Here is a 13,175-nt window from a genome sequence, read left to right on the forward strand (position 1 = left end):
TGGAGAGAGCATTGAAGCCATGAAAGAAAGTGACAACTCTTCATAAACCTGGCTTTGTTTAACAAGGAGTGGTGTACACTCATCTGATGGGCACCCATCTCTGGCACACTGCTTATGGGAACCCATAAAGGTGTCCAGCATTTGACACCAGTCACTGGTTAGTCTGGTTGGTCGACCCAAAGTGTCTCGACCCAAAACATCATCCATTCCTTCTCTCCAGAGATGCTGCCTGTCCCGCTGAGTTACTCCAGCATTTTGAGTTACTCCAGCATTTTACCTTCAATGTAAACCAGCATCTGCAGTTCCTTCCTTCACACTGATTGGTCTGATGGTTATGGTTAACAAAGGTTACGGCTACTTGGTCATCCCATTGCTACCAAAGTGTTTAGACAAAGAATTTGGACAAATTCTTTGAAGAAAGAATTCAATTTAAGAAAGATCACAGAGTGCTGGAGTAACTCAGCGGGTCAGGCAGCATCTCTGGAGAACATGGATAGGTGACGTTTCACAGAGTGCTGGAGTAACTCAGGGGTCAGGCAGCATCTCTGCAGAACACGGACAGGTGACTTTTCGGGTCGAGTCTCTTCTAGTTTTCTGGACTTCTGGTCCATGGAAAGGTTCTGGACCCTTCTGCATTTATGAAGCCCCCTTTTCATTCTCAGGCCATCTCAAATAGAAGAACAGGCAATGTTGTCCTTTGGAAATGTAGTCACATCACCTGCAATGGGGAGTAATGTCCCAGCCAAACCGTACTGAGCAAATTCAATCCAATGTGAGAATTGAACATGAGAATGGGTGACTAGTATGTTGGTGGATGTAAAGATAAATATTCAAGGTGATCAGGGAGAACACCTTGATCTACGGTAGTGATCTATTTGGCCTGGGATTCATTCCCTCGTGATGCCTCCTCTGGGTTACATGCTGATCGATACTCTTTTAAGCTCAGCCACTCATTTTCCATGAGACTTGGGTGTGATGGAAGCTATATGTGGTGTTACGCACCATGGAGAATATTGTCCGATGGAAGATAGTGATGACCCTTCATAGACGATGAGAGCGTGGTTGTGCAGTCTGATGTCTCATGGGATGGAGTGTGGCTCAGGGGTCCGACACATGAGCCACACGCTGGAGCAGTGGGGGCACAGGAAGGCCGCTGTGAGGGCATTCACCATACGATACGGTAGAACTTTACTTATCCCAGGAGGGAAATTGATCTGCCAACAGTTATAAAACACAAAATACATGAAACATGAAATTAAAGTGACGAGTGGAAAGGATTGGGGATGTGTACATATAAGCGTTGGGGGTGGGGGGGAGTCAGTCTACCCCACGACGGAAGGGGGAGGAGTTGTACAATTTGATAGCCTCAGGGAAGAAGGATCTCCAGTGGCGTTCTGTGCTGCATCTTGGTGGGACCAGTCTGTTGCTGAAGGTGCTCCTCAGGTTGACCAGTGTCATGGAGGGGGTGAACTGTATTGTCCAAAGACCTTCCTTAGGGTTGCAGCCTTCCTCCTGGCTCTGGCACTAACGAGTCGGCTTCGGCAATTGTCTTCAAGACTGCTGACCACCTTCCTAGTGGTTGTACGCCAGCCAGTCCTGTCACTGGCCCTGTTACTAATGGAAGATACAGAAAGAATATCATCTCGATGTCTAGCTCTTAATTATCCTGCTGTTGAGCTACAAGTGTCCAAATGGAAAGGTGTTCCTTCCCACTGAGGCTGTCCGCAGGTGCTGAGGAGAGGGATGATCTGACTCACATGTTAAGCCGACGCAAATGAAGATATTGATTGGAATCGTAAATAATTCTGGGTCCTCTTGATAAATATTAACTTTCTTGTGTAAAATGGCATCTGCACTTTGAAGCAAACAAAGCCAACGCTGCCAGCAGATTGTGTACGTTATCAGTGGGACTGGCAGCACTTCAAACAGCCGCATTTAAACGGGGAGATGGTTTTTGCTGGTGTTCTGGTGGCAACAGTGTAACTCGGACATTGGCTAAGAGGCAAAGTGGGAGCGACTACCGGCTTGCTAAAAACCCGCCTGGCATTGGAAGTGTAGTGCAGTTTACCAGCGTTACCTCTCAATAGCGAGTCTGGTATTGGATGTGTTGTATAATTCACCAATATTACCTCCCAATAATGTGCCTGGCTTTGGCAGTGCCATCTAGTTCACTAGCGTTTCCGCTCGATAACGCGCTTGGCATTGGAAGTGTAATGTGATTCACCAGCATTACCTCCTAATAACGTGCCGGGCTTTGGATGTGCCATGCTGTTCATCAGTGCTATCTATCAATAACACGTTCACAAGTTTACAAGTTATAAGAGTAGAATTAGGCCATTTGGCCCATCGAGTCCACTCTGCCATTCAATCATGGCTGATCTCTGACACCTAATCCATTTTCCTGCCTTCTCCCCATAACCCTTGACACCCGTTCTAATCAAGAATATGTCAATCTCTGGCTTAAATATATCCACTGACTTGGTCTCCACAGCCTTCTGTGGCAATGAGTTCCACAGATTCACCACCCTCTCACTAAATAGGTTCCTCCTCACCTCCTTTCTAAAAGAGCACTCTTTAATTCTGAGGCTATGACCTCTGGTCCTAGACTCTCCCACCAGTGGAAACATCCTTTCCACATCCACTCTATCTGTGCCTTTTATTATTCCGTAAATTTCATTGAAGTTCCCCCTCAACCTTTTCAACCCTAGTGAGTACAAGTCCAGTGCCGTCAAACGCTCATCATCTGCCCACCTACCCATTCGCTCCTGGGATCATTCTTGTAAACCTCCTCTGGACCCTCTCCAGAGCCAGCACATCCTTCCTCAGATATGGGGTCCAAATTTGCTCACAGCATTGTGATTACCTCTCAATAACGAGCCTGGCATTGGAGCCTGGCATTGGATGTGCCGTCTGGTTCACCAGTATTACCCCTCAATAACGAGCCTGCCATTGGATGTGCCGTCTGGTTCACCAGTATTACCCCTCAATAACGAGCCTGGCATTGGATGTGCTGTGCTGCCGACCAGTATTACCTCTCACTGCTTCTCCGCAGAGCTTAGCCTGCTTACAAACTTCAGTGGCCGTCATCAATTGGACAAGGGGACCATGAAGGGTGGCGATGGTATAGCATTTGGAAAGGTGTTTTAGTGACGTGCAGCCATAGAGTCAGGATCACATTGCAGTGGCACAGCTGGCACAGCACCGGAGACCCCAGGTTTGATCCTGATCTCAGCTGTTGGCTTTGTGGAGTTTGCACATTCTCTCTTTGACCGCGTGGGTTTCCTCCGGGTGCCTCGGTTTCCTCCCACATCCCAAAGACGTGCAGGTTTGTAGTTTAATTGTAGTAAATTGCCCCTGGTGTGTAGGATAGAACTATGGAACTCATTGCCACAAACGGCTGTGGAGGCCAAGTCATTGGTTATTATAAAGCGAAGAATGATAAGTTCTTGATTAGTTTAGTTCAGAGATACAACACAGAAACAGGCCCTTTCGGCCCACCGGGTCCGCGCCGACCAGCGATCCCCGCACATTAACACTATCCTCTACCCACCAGGAACAATTTTTTTACATTTACCAAGCCAATTAACCTGCAAACCTGTACGTCTTTGGAGTGTGGGAAGAAACCGAAGATCTCGGAGAAATCCCACGCAGGTTACAGGGAGAATGTACAAACACCATACAGACAGCACCGGTAGTCAAGATAGAACCCGGGTCTCCGGTGCTGCATTCGCTGTAAGGCAGCAACTCTACCACAGTGCGGTATAAGGGTGTCAAAGATTTCAGGGAGAAGGCAGGAGAGTGTGATGAGAGGGAAAGATGGATCAGCCATGATTGAATGGCGGAATAGACTCGATTGGCCAAATGGCCTAATTCTGCTTCTGTGACCGCCATTCAATCATGGCTGATTCATTCATAACAAGGGGTCACAGTTTAAGGATAAGGGGGAAGTCTTTTAGGACCAAGGTGAGAACGTTTTTTTTCACACAGAGAGTGGTGAATCTGTGGAATTCTCTGCCACAGAAGGTAGTTGAGGTCAGTTCATTGGCTATATTTAAGAGGGAGTTAGATGTGGCCCTTGTGGCTAAAGGGATCAGGGGGGTATGGAGAGAAGGCAGGTACGGGATACTGAGTTGGATGATCAGCCATGATCATATTGAATGGCGGTGCAGGCTCGAAGGGCCGAATGGCCTACTCCTGCACCTATTTTCTATGTTTCTATATTTTCTATGATATAGCCCTGTGCATTCACCCTGTCTATCCCCTCATGATTTTACACACCTCTGTAAGGTCACCCCTCAGCCTTCCGGTCTGATTTGGGGAGCGGAAGAACACAAAATGACCAAGTACTCCACTGTCTATCCTGAACCGTGAAATAAGGCCGAAGACAGCTGGGCGACATTGTATAGCAACCGCTCAGAGAAAGAGACTCCTGCACAGAATTATTACGTTTTTTTAGTAAAAGGAGAACATTACAAAATAAGAGGAGAGATGAGAATAAAGAAGTATTTAATAACAAGGAATTCCATTGCTGTAAAGAAGCTTCGTGCTTTTCTCTTCCCAAGGGTCATACAAGTCTAGAATGACAACCTTTGAAACAGAAAGGCAGCACTGAAAATGAGGTTCAGCAATTTGCAGCATCAATAGTACCACACACCTGTATTCAGAAGCGCTGCTAGAACTAGAGTCTGAAATGAAAGCCCAATTGTTTCCTTTCAATCAAACAGCACGGAGAGAAAAATACCAAGGAACACTCTGTTTCATTGAGATTAGAAGATGTAAATGTAAAATCCAATTGAAATACAAGCTGAGTGCACAGTGCGAAGACAGCAAGTCAAAAAACCACACATTCTGCTTTTAAAGAGGAGGCATTCTGACTTGGGAGTGCAAAACAAAGAGACAGACAATGAGAGAAACGGCTTGTAATCCACTCAGCAGCAGCTCGTTCTCTTTCCGAATTGGAAAATTATCATAAATTCATGCTTCCAATTGTAGTCAGATTTGTTTAATTTAGAATGGGTTTATAATTTGAAGGTATGTCCGTTCTTCCATTTCTGTGTGAATTATGCCTCAGTATAGAGCTGGTGCCTGCGTTACATCTGTCTGCATTCTCTTTACCAATTTCTTTGGTGCATCCCTCAAGAGCTGGTGAGAGTTTTGTCCTCCAGGAGGCAAAAATTACTTTGGTTTCAATGACTAGGTCAAGGGAAAACGGCATGACATTCTGTTGTATCACGAAGGTATCACAAAATGCTGGAGTAACTCAGCAGGTCAGGCAGCATCTAGGAGAGAGGGAATGGGACACCATCACCTCACTGCTTCTCACTTGCCATCAGGCAGGAGGTATGGAAGCCTGAAGTCCCACACAACCAGGTTCAGGAACAGTAACTTTCCTGCATCCATCAGGTTCATGAACCGACCTGCATAACCTGGGAGGTCATGTTGCAGTTGTATAAGATGTTGGTGAGGCCGCATGTAGAGTATTGTGTTCAGTTCTGGGCACCATGTTATCAACCTAGAGAGGGTGCAGAACAGATGTTGCCAGGAGCTACAGGGAGAGGTTGAGTAGGCTTGGTCTCTACTCCTTGGAGCACAGGAGGATGAGGGGTGATCTTATAGAGGTGTATAATACCATGAGAGGAATAGATTGGGTAGATGTCAAGTCTCTTGCCCAGAGTAGGGGAATGGAGGACCAGAGGACATAGGTTTAAGGTGAAGGGGAAATGATTTAATAGGAACCTGAGGGCTAACTTTTACACACAAAGGGACATAGATTTAAGGTGAAGGGGAATAGGGATCTGAGGGGTGTAAGAAAATAACTGCAGATGCTGGTACAAATCGAAGGTATTTAGTTTGGGTAGGAAGGGACGAGTGGACCAGGGAGTTATGGAGTGAACGGTCTCTGCGGAACGCAGAGAGGGGAGGGGATGGGAAGATGTGGCCAGTGGTAGGGTCCCATTGTAGGTGACGGAAATGTTGTCGGATGATTTGTTGGATCCGCTGGCTGGTGGGGTGGAAGGTGAGAACGAGGGGGATTCTGTCCTTGTCACGAATGGGGGGAGGGGGAGCAAGAGCGGAGCTGTGGGATGTAGAAGAGACCCTAGTGAGAGCCTCATCTATAATGGAAGAGGGGAAGCCCCGTTTTCTGAAGAATGAGGACATCTCTGATTCCCTAGTGTGAAACACCTCATCCCGGGCGCAGATGCGGCGTTGACGGAGGAATTGGGAGTAGGGGATAGACTTCTTGCAGGAGACAGGGTGGGAAGAAGTGTAGTCCAGATAGCTGTGCGAGTCAGTGGGTTTATAGTAGATGTCAGTCACTAGTCTGTCTCCTGTGATGGAGATGGTGAGGTCCAGAAACGGGAGGGAGATGTCAGAGATAGTCCAGGATAAGGGCAGGATGGAAATTGGAAGTGAAGTGTATGAAGTGATCTGAGGGGTAATTTTTTCACACAAAGGGTGAATGGAACAAGCTGCCAGAGGAGGTAGTTGAGGTAGGGACCATCCCAACCTTTGATTCAGTTAGCCAGGTACATGAATAGGACAGGTTTGGAGGGATGTGGGCCAAGCAGAGGCAGGTGGGACTCATATCACTGGGACATGTTGGCCGGTGTGGGCAAGTTGGGCTGAAGGGCCAGTTTCCACGTTGTATCACTCTATGACTCTCTGACCGTAATCCTAAATCAACAATGGAACTCTACACACCATCTTTCCCACTGCCATGAACTTGTTTTCCCATTGTTTACTCTCACACTAAGGCCTGTTTTTTTTCACTCTTTCTTTTCACTGGCTTTTAAAATTTGTGTAATTTGTGCGATTTATGTATAATTTGTGTCTCTGTGTTTGTCTGAGGCTGGGTGCAGGAGAACTGATAACGGGAAATCAAGAAATGGCAGAGGAATTGAATACCGTTTTTGCATCAGTCTTCACTGTGGAGGACACCAATAGTGTGCCTGCAATCCACGAGGGTCAGGGGGTGGAAGGATAGTTAGTGGAGTGAGGATTACTGAGGAGAAGGTGCTAGGAAAACTGAAAGGTCTGAAGGTGCATAAGTCAACTGTTCAGAGGGGGGAGGGTCGGAGGGAGAGGGTCTAGATTGCACCCCTGAGTTCTGAAGGAGGTGGCCTCAGAGATTGTGGAGGCATTAGTTGTGATATTTCAAGAATCACTAGAGTTAGGAGTGGTTCCTGAAGACTGGAGCAAGACCTTGGACATTTTAAACAGGGTGTGGGTACGGCTTCGAATTGTGGATGCAGCCCAGATCATCACACAAACCAACCTCCCTTCCATTGACTCCATTTATACCTCACGCTGCCTCGACAAGGCCAGCAGCATAATCAAGGATGAGTCACACCCTGGCCACTCTCTCTTCTCCCCTCTCCCATCGGGCAAAAGGTATCGGTGTGAAAACACACACCTCCAGATTGGGGACAGTTTCTTCCCAGGCAACTGAACCATCCCACTACAACCAGAGAGCAGTGCTGAACTACCTCATTGGTGACCCTCGGACTATCCTTGATTGGACTTTGCTGGCTTTACCTTGCACTAAACATTCTTCCCTTATCATGTATCTATACACTGTAAATGACTTGATTGTAACCATGTATTGTCTTTCTGCTGACTGGACAGCGCGCTACAAAAGCTTGTCACTGTACCGTGACAACTAAACTGAGCAGAACTGAATCGTTATCTCTTCAGGCAGGTTCCATATGTTGCAAAGGAAACCATTATTTGGGACATGGCCTGAGACCTCAAGGTGCCATTATCTTCCTGATGGAGCCATCACTGGCCTTTGATTATCATTGAGGGCTCATCTCACTGCGTCCCCACCTCCCTCACGCTCAACGGCCTCAGGTCCCACACAGTCGGCTAGTCTGGTAAGTCAGATCACATGGAATCCAAGGTGAGCTGTCCTTTTTATTCAAGATTGGCCTGAAGGAAAGAGTCAAAGTGTAGGTGTGGGGGGGTTCTTCTTCGGTGCCCAGTGGGGTAACCCAGCGGTCAATGATTTGTTATCTACGTTAACGATTTGGATGAGAATGTCATTGTAGTAAATTTGCAAATGCCACCGAAATAGCTGGCCATGTGGATAGTGAGGACAGGTATCTCAATAGACAACAAGATCTAAATCAGTTGGAATGGTGGGCCAAGGAAGGGCAAATGGAATTTAACTCTGACAAGTGTGAGATAGAGTCATAGAGTCATACAGCATGGAAACAGTTCCTTCGGCCCAACTTGCCCACACCAGCCAACCTGCCCCATCTACACTAGTCCCACCTGCCCACACCAGCCAACATGCCCCATCTACACTAGTCCCACCTGCCCACACCGACCAACATGCCCCATCTACACTAGTCCCACCTGCCCACACCAGCCAACCTGCCCCATCTACACTAGTCCCACCTGCCCACACCAGCCAACCTGCCCCATCTACACTAGTCCCACCTGCCCACACCAGCCAACCTGCCCCATCTACACTAGTCCCACCTGCCCACACCGGCCAACCTGCCCCATCTACACTAGTCCCACTTGCCCACACCGACCAACATGCCCCATCTACACTAGTCCCATCTGCCCACACCGGCCAACCTGCCCCATCTACACTAGTCCCACCTGCCCACACCAGCCAACCTGCCCCATCTACACTAGTCCCACCTGCCCACACCGACCAACCTGCCCCATCTACACTAGTCCCACCTGCCCACACCGGCCAACCTGCTCCATCTACACTAGTCCCACCTGCCCACACCGACCAACATGCCCCATCTACACTGGTCCCACCTGCCCACACCGACCAACATGCCCCATCTACACTAGTCCCACTTGCCCACACCGCCCAACATGCCCCATCTACACTAGTCCCATCTGCCCACACCGGCCAACCTGCCCCATCTACACTAGTCCCACCTGCCCACACCGGCCAACCTGCCCCATCTACACTAGTCCCATCTGCCCACACCGGCCAACCTGCCCCATCTACACTAGTCCCACCTGCCCACACCGACCAACATGCCCCATCTACACTAGTCCCACCTGCCCACACCGGCCAACATGCCCCATCTACACTAGTCCCACCTGCCCACACCGGCCAACATGCCCCATCTACACTAGTCCCACCTGCCCACACCGACCAACATGCCCCATCTACATTAGTCCCACCTGCCCACACCGCCCAACATGCCCCATCTACACTAGTCCCACCTGCCCACACCGGCCAACCTGCCCCATCTACACTAGTCCCACCTGCCCACACCGACCAACATGCCCCATCTACACTAGTCCCACCTGCCCACACCGGCCAACATGCCCCATCTACACTAGTCCCACCTGCCCACACCGGCCAACCTGCCCCATCTACACTAGTCCCACCTGCCCACACCGGCCAACATGCCCCATCTACACTAGTCCCACCTGCCCACACCGGCCAACCTGCCCCATCTACACTAGTCCCACCTGCCCACACCGGCCAACCTGCCCCATCTACACTAGTCCCACCTGCCCACACCGGCCAACATGCCCCATCTACACTAGTCCCACCTGCCCACACCGGCCAACCTGCCCCATCTACACTAGTCCCACCTGCCCACACCGGCCAACATGCCCCATCTACACTAGTCCACCTGCCTGTGTTTGACCCTATCCTATCCATGTCCCTGTCTAGTGTTGCACTAGATGCTGCACTTCAATACGTTACACAGGGGCAGGACTTGCACAGTCAGGAATCTCACATTGGTGTCGATTCCCTGATATCACCATGAGTAACTCCTGGCTTTAAACTAAGTTTGATTTCAGGCTAACTTTCAGAATTGTGATTGAAATAAATATGAATGCAAGGACGATGAAGTGGTGTTTTACAGAAGAGCTGATGTTCTCTGCGGATGTGTTTATTTCTGTCTCTGTGTTTTGTTCCATTTGATAGTTCCAACGCACCAGAAATGACTCAGTTAAAGTCATTGTGATCTCAAAAACCTCAACTATTCAGAAATATACAAATCAATTCAACGTAATAAAGTCTATGCTGTCTCTGACCCAGTGCACTAACCTTTGATGTTTTATTGTTGCAGCTGACAATTGTCTGTTTGAAAACACGCGTTATAATGTGGCACCCATTCAGCCACTACAATGTTCGACATAGTAGGCATTGATCACTGGCTAAACCTCCTCATCATAGTTATATAACAGTGAAACATTGCCTGTAACTCATTTTTACATAGGCCACAGCTAACAAGGGTCCGTTTCCTTTATCATCGTTACTTCATCCATGTGTTCTATATCTCTCTACATCACCGTCTATATCTCTCGTTTCCCTTTCCCCGACTCTCAGTCTGAAGAAGGGTCTCGACCTATTCATTTTCTCCAGAGATGCTGTCTGACATGCTGAGTTACTCCAACTTTTTGTGTCTATCTTCGATTTAAACCAGCATCTGCTGTTCCTTCCTACACATCCCAAATGCTATAGTTGTTAGAGAGGGGAATGGCCTCAGGGGTAATGCTGTCCCCTCTGCCTTTCCTGGTGGCCACCCAGCAACCTGCCGCCTTCACCCTCAGTGTGACCCCCTCAGTCAGTCTCAGTCTACCCCACGACAGAAGGAGGAGGAGTTGTACAGTTTGATACCCACAGGGAAGAAGGATCTCCTGTGGCGTTCTGCGCTGCATCTTGGTGGGACCAGTCTGTTGCTGAAGGTACTCCTCAGGTTGACCAGTGTGTCGTGGAGGGGGTGAGCTGCATTGTCCAGGATGCTTTGCAGTTTGAGGAGCAACCTCCCCTCCAAGACCACCTCCAGTGAATCCAACTCCACCCCCAGGACAGAGCCAGCCTTCCTGATGAGCTTGTTAATCATATTTGCGTCCGCAGGCTTCGCCCTGCTGCCCCAGCGCATGGCAGTGAAGAAGATGGCACTGGCTACCACCGATTGGTAGAACATCTGCAGCATCTTACTGCAGATATTGAAGGAGCAGAGCCTTCTCAAACAGCACAGCTGGCTCTGTCCCTTCTTGTACAGGGCCTCAGTGTTTCTCAACCAGTCCAGTTTACTGTCCAAGGTATTTGTACTCCCTTGTAAACTGCACATCCACATCATTGATGGAGACAGGGGACAGGAGTGTTGCTCCCCTGATGAAGTCCACCACCAACTCTTGTTGGTGTTAGGCTGCAGGTGATTCAGCCCACACCACTCAACAAAGTCGTCGACTACACTCTGTGTAGCCCACAACTGCAGTCATCTGTAAATATATGTGTATTTGATCTATATATATACGCATATTTGTAGGTATGTTCTTATACACACACACTGGACCTTTTGTTATGTTGTTTACAGTGTACTATGTTTACATATTCTGTAAACTTTGACATATGACAATAAAACACTCTTGACTCTTGTAAGAAGTCAGCTTTATTTTTCTGTTTATGTCCAAGGCAACTTGTAAGTGGTTCTCTTGTTTCTAATTTAAATTATTATCATCATTTCTGCCCACTTAATACATTAGTGTCCCTTATTCATCAATCGAGTTATATTTGAATGAATGTTCTGGAAACACATGTTATAACAGAACTACCTGTATTAAATCATTTGCTAGATAGAGCTCTTAAGGATAACGGAGTCAGGGGGTATGGGGCAGGAACGGGGTACTGATTGGGAATGATCAGCCATGATCACATTGAATGGCGGTGCTGGCTCGAAGGGCCGAATGGCCTCCTCCTGGACCTATTGTCTATTGTCTATTGTCTCTTCAGAGATGCTGCTGGACTTGCTGAATATTTCCAGCTGTTTTTTCAGAATTGCAGCATTTAGGTGGTACATCGGTAGAGTTGCTGCTTTACAGCCCCAGTAGGCCCGGATTCCATCCTGACTACGGGTGCTGTCTGTACGGAGTTTGTACGTTTTCCCCGTAACCTGCGTGGGTTTTCTCCGAGATCTTCTGCTTCCTCCCACACTCCAAAGACATACAGGTTTGTGGGTTAATTGGCTTGGTATAAGTGTAAATTGTCCCTAATGTGTATAGGATAGTGTTAATCAGCTGGGATCATTGGTCAGTGCAGACTCGGTGGGCCGAATGGCCCATTTCCGCACTGTATCTCTAAACTAAACTAAACTAAATTTGCAGATTAAAAAAAATGTCAATCATTTTAATATCATTTTTTTTCCTTTCTATTTTAAATAAAGCAACTTCACTCTTCTCAAATTTTCTCTACATTTCTTCTGAAACTGGTGACAGTACTGGACTTTAGTCCTGTGGACAAAAGTGTTTCTATACTGCTTAACCCAAGGCAATTATTCTTCATGGATAGACACAAAATGCTGGAATAACAGGCAGCTTCTCTGGAGAAAAGGAGTGGGTGACGTTTCGGGTCGAGACCCTTCTTCATGGGTGTTCCTGTCAAAGATCGGCATTCATTTGCTTACCTACCTATTGTACCCAATGCAATCCTCATTCAAATTTGTGCAGAGACAAATTTCTAGCAACACCACTGCATTCCCGTGGAATACAGGAATGCTGTTTGATTTTGCAGGGCGACAATGTCTGATAAGTATTGCTGACCAACCACTGATGTAGTTTCAACATAACCCTTGTTCTGTGCACAAAGTTCAGTACAGAACGCCCTATGTAGACTCACATAGAACATTTGATTATACTTCACCAGTACATGTACTCAACAAATATCAAGCGAGTGTAGAACTCACACTGATCACCAAATATCCCTGCTTGCAATTGAAAATATAAAAGTGGGTCAAAGTATACATGCAAGTACAGTTATTGTGATCATATCTCCATTTTTTCTCTGCAACGCCAGAAGTTGCCTCTTCTTCTTCTTGCGTTTGAGGCAGCAGAAGTTATGTAACGCCCTCCAGGCGCTGTAGACAAATGTGGCAATCTCGTGTGTGTCGCTGTCGGTGCAGGTGGCCAAGTTCAGATGCATCTGAACCAGGCATCTCCAGATGGGAGCTGTCACTTTTGTGAGTCTCTTGGAGCAGGATTGCAGTGACTTTGTGGGTCTGTAGCAGATGTTCAATGATGGTGATCTTCGCTTTGGTGAGGCCTTCCGCATTCAGCTGCAGCAGGGCGGTGCCATCCGGTTCCACATCCGTAGGTGCCCGCCCTAAGAAGGCCGCATGCTCCGTGTTGGCGCCAAGCTGCAGGTTGCATTTGGACTGCAAGCTGCTGTTTGTTCGTTGTTA

Source organism: Rhinoraja longicauda, chromosome 11 (genome assembly GCF_053455715.1).
Source record: "Rhinoraja longicauda isolate Sanriku21f chromosome 11, sRhiLon1.1, whole genome shotgun sequence".
NCBI lineage: Eukaryota > Metazoa > Chordata > Chondrichthyes > Rajiformes > Arhynchobatidae > Rhinoraja > Rhinoraja longicauda.